This window comes from Sinocyclocheilus rhinocerous, unplaced genomic scaffold (genome assembly GCF_001515625.1).
Source record: "Sinocyclocheilus rhinocerous isolate Xijiao unplaced genomic scaffold, SAMN03320098_v1.1 scaffold603, whole genome shotgun sequence".
Taxonomy (NCBI): Eukaryota; Metazoa; Chordata; class Actinopteri; order Cypriniformes; family Cyprinidae; genus Sinocyclocheilus; species Sinocyclocheilus rhinocerous.
Genome location: NW_015656630.1, coordinates 1,785,709 through 1,789,605, shown reverse-complemented (window position 1 = coordinate 1,789,605; position 3,897 = coordinate 1,785,709). Strand labels below are relative to the sequence as shown.

General features: G+C 35.8%; 1 pseudogene; it reads left to right on the top strand.

Annotated features, from left to right (window-relative positions):
* Positions 1–243: 243 nt before the first annotated feature.
* LOC107720549 (C-type lectin domain family 10 member A-like) overlaps positions 244–3,897 on the top strand; it is a 6,080-nt pseudogene continuing 2,426 nt past the window's right edge.

Here is a 3,897-nt window from a genome sequence, read left to right as displayed (position 1 = left end):
CATATATATATATATATATATATATATATATATATTAACTATCCCTTTATTTCAACAAGTACCAATCAGGAGCCTGACGTGTACATGCGCAAAATAAAGGAACAATTGCTGGGTTATAAAGTTAGAAACTTTGTTTTTTTAAAGGCTGATCAAAAGAAAATTAAAAAACATGCATTTAAATGCTGCATTATGCATGAGATTGCATAATTTATACTACCATACAAATTTAATCAAGGAAACAAGATGACTGAGGTAAGCCTTGATTACAAGCTTAACACACATCAAAAGAGAATAAATTGAATTTAATAAATCATGATGAAGAGAATATATTTTTAGGTTAATAATGCTCCCGGAAACCAGAGCTCAGGAAATCTATCACCCATGATGGCACGGAGGAGAATAGGAGAGACAGGAAGATAAACTATTCCTGTAAAATGCTATAAGTAACTGTCCTGTGCTTTTTGTCTCTAAGACATGCGAAATACTTTACACTTTCAGGGGCAAAAAGAAAGTCTAACTTTCCTGTGTTCTGTCCTCTCAGATAAGCTTCTGTGTTTATCCTCCGCATTCAACTTCCCAGGCAATTAAAACAGAGTTAGTGAAGGACACGAGGGACACCTTGTCTTTTTGACTGCGGAGGCCGTGTAGAAATAAATTACATTGCTGTGGAGCGCTCCGTCTGAGGACACCTGCTCCCGTGCCTTTCACAGCCTCATCACTTTCCTGTCTGCTTCTGAATGGGTCAGCGTCCATCACGTCTTTTTCTGCATGTGATCCTGTTAATGTTTATCTCAGTGTGGATTACTTACATACACACTCATATACAATATATATACATGTACGTGCACACACACATATACTAAACTGCACACTTCTTTTTATGTTATTTGTTTATTTATTTATTTATTTATTTATTTATGTAAGCATGTATGTATATTTCAAACTGTATTTAATTATAATGTAAACATTTATAGTCCTACTTTAAACTGTTTGGTAACCAAAATACACCGGGACTCTTATTTTGAATCTTGTATGCTTTACTATTGCTATATTATTACTAGTGCACAGTATTGTATCAGATAAGCTTCTGTGTTTATCCTCCGCATTCAACTTCCCAGGCAATTAAAACAGAGTTAGTGAAGGACACGAGGGACACCTTGTCTTTTTGACTGCGGAGGCCGTGTAGAAATAAATTACATTGCTGTGGAGCGCTCCGTCTGAGGACACCTGCTCCCGTGCCTTTCACAGCCTCATCACTTTCCTGTCTGCTTCTGAATGGGTCAGCGTCCGAGGTGCTAGAACTCCCCATGCTCGATTCTGTGTGGCCCGGTGCCAAACACCTCACATATGCCAGCCAGTGCTTTTCTCTATCTGTTCCCGGGACTCGTGCCAGGACACTCAAAAACACTGGGCAAACTAAGCAAGCAAGACAGGAATACATCCCGCGTAAAGTTGTACTGTCCCGATCGGATCTCTCGTACACTAACTGAGAGAAGAAGAAAAAAGGTCACTAGGGCAGTACCTTTTACATATTAATACCCATTGAAAGGGTTCTAAAAGGGACTAGTATGCACTCTGTGGATGTTTAAGTGGAAATGTTTTAAATTTGTCTATGGATTCATTTGAGCCTATACAAATCTGCCCCACAAATGAAATTGTTGAATTATGATTGATTTGATATCAATTTCAAACTCTGTTGTCTCTGAATCTGGACAAAACCCATCTGTCACAAGCTTAGTCCGAGAGGCCTGGATTTGCTCAAAACCCATGTGCCACATTTAAAAATGTATGGCTTTCTTTCTTCTACGGGACATAAAAATAAGATATTTTGAAGAGCATGTGGGTCCAAGTAACACTGGACTCCACTGGCTTATAATGTACTTCCATGACAAAAAAAATTCAGGTACATAACTTCCAAAATATCTTCTTTTGTTTTCCACAGGCACCAGCTTCATCAAAGCAAAAAATTAATAAGGAGGATTTTGTTAAGTCACACTTTGTGTTAGAATTTACCAACAAAGAAATCTCCAGCCTTTTGGCTCATTTGTTTTATTATTAGCATCCAGACAGTGCAGCAGTTATTTATGAAACTGAAAGAACCAGACAGACATTCAGGAAATGGCCTCTTCTCTGAAATGGCAACCATAGAATAGTGAGATCAGCTAACTGCAGAAAGAGTTTCCACAGATGGGCATCTCCTGACACATGCATGCAAATACACATATTAAATATTAAGTAAATATTAACATTGTAAATTTGTAATTAGATGCAATGTAAATTAATACAAAATCATTGCTGAAACTGTTTTGGACATTTAAAATGTGCTAAGATTGGTTAAAAAAAAAACATGTTTTGCACCATGTTGGATGTCACATGGTGTCACACTTTAAACTGACATCAGATTCATGTCTCTCTAATGCAGTAGGTGTTAAAAAATATAATTAAAGAGGTCATATGATGCTACATGCACTTTTACAAGTTGTTTGAACTGAAATGTGTGTTGGCAGTGTGTGTACACAACCACCCTAAAATGATAAAAATCCCCCCAGTGTTTTTTTTACAAAAATGTGTGCTCTGAAAAGAGCTGTTTTTGACAGGGTAAAAAAGGTGTTTTTGACACTACCATTGAGAAATTTTAACCAAACTATGTTACAGACTTTTCATTAAGACCCTAAAGAATCATATCAACTTGTGGAAAATGGGCATCCTATGACCCCTTTAAATAGCAGTGACATGCTAATGTATTCAGTAGTGATTCAGTGTAGAGGAGAAGCTCCAGAGCAGCTGTAGTGTGTTTGGTTCTGCTGTGTGTTCTTCTGCTAACTGCAGTCATAGTGCTGTGTGTCACCATCTATACAAACAACACAAACTACACACAAGAGAAAGATCAGCTACTAACCAAGATTAACAACCTCACAGAATAGAGAAACCAGGTATTAACCAACAATACCAATCTCACTGAAGAGAGAGACCAGCTACTAACACACTGTGTGTGTAGTATGATATATTGCATCAAAAATATATGTAGTTTACTGCATTGCAACAAATAGATGTCAAGGAATATTGCAACATGCAGTGTAAAAAAGTGCCAAGGGGGACAAAAATATAATACACTGCTAACCAGATTTACCAAGTAAAGAAACGTGGATGCACTGTACACTGTTCACATTTTACAACATCATAGTGCAACATTGCAGGTAATTAGTGATTTATTTATCCATTCCAGTTAAACAGTTAAGATATGGAATGACTTTGCTTGCTACTGCTCAATAGGATGATATAAAAGTGGTTATAGATAAAGATTTTGCGTAGTCAACATGCCTAAACCTACTGACTTACAAAAGGCTTGTCATTCTTTGAATGAGAAAAGGAAACGTTCATTCAACTCCCGCAAGGCAGTACTTTTGTGATGTATTTGTTATTCTTTCTTTTCCACTTTAATGTGGGGTCATTTTTAAACGTGTACCAGTACAATATCTCACGGTTCTCAACCAATCAGATTTGAGAACCAGAACGAACTGTTGTATAAATACATATATATATATTCTTATATATACAAGAATAAGACATTTATTATTTATACATTTATTTTAAAAGATATTCTTAGATATAAATCATAATATTTAAAATATTCTACTTAATCTGTCAATTCAACATACTGATGTTTGTCTTGTTTTTGAAATAACAAAGATGATTAATGGGATCATATTTCTTAAAAATCTCATGTTGGAATATTCAAGGACTTAGATCCTCCATTTTTGGTGTTAAGAGCCAACACTCAGATTTCAAAAGAGAAATTCTGAATTCTGACATTATAATACTACAAGAAACATGGAATGTAAGAGATTTGTCCACTGGTTGCCCAATTGGGTTTAGAGAATTAATTTTACCATCAAT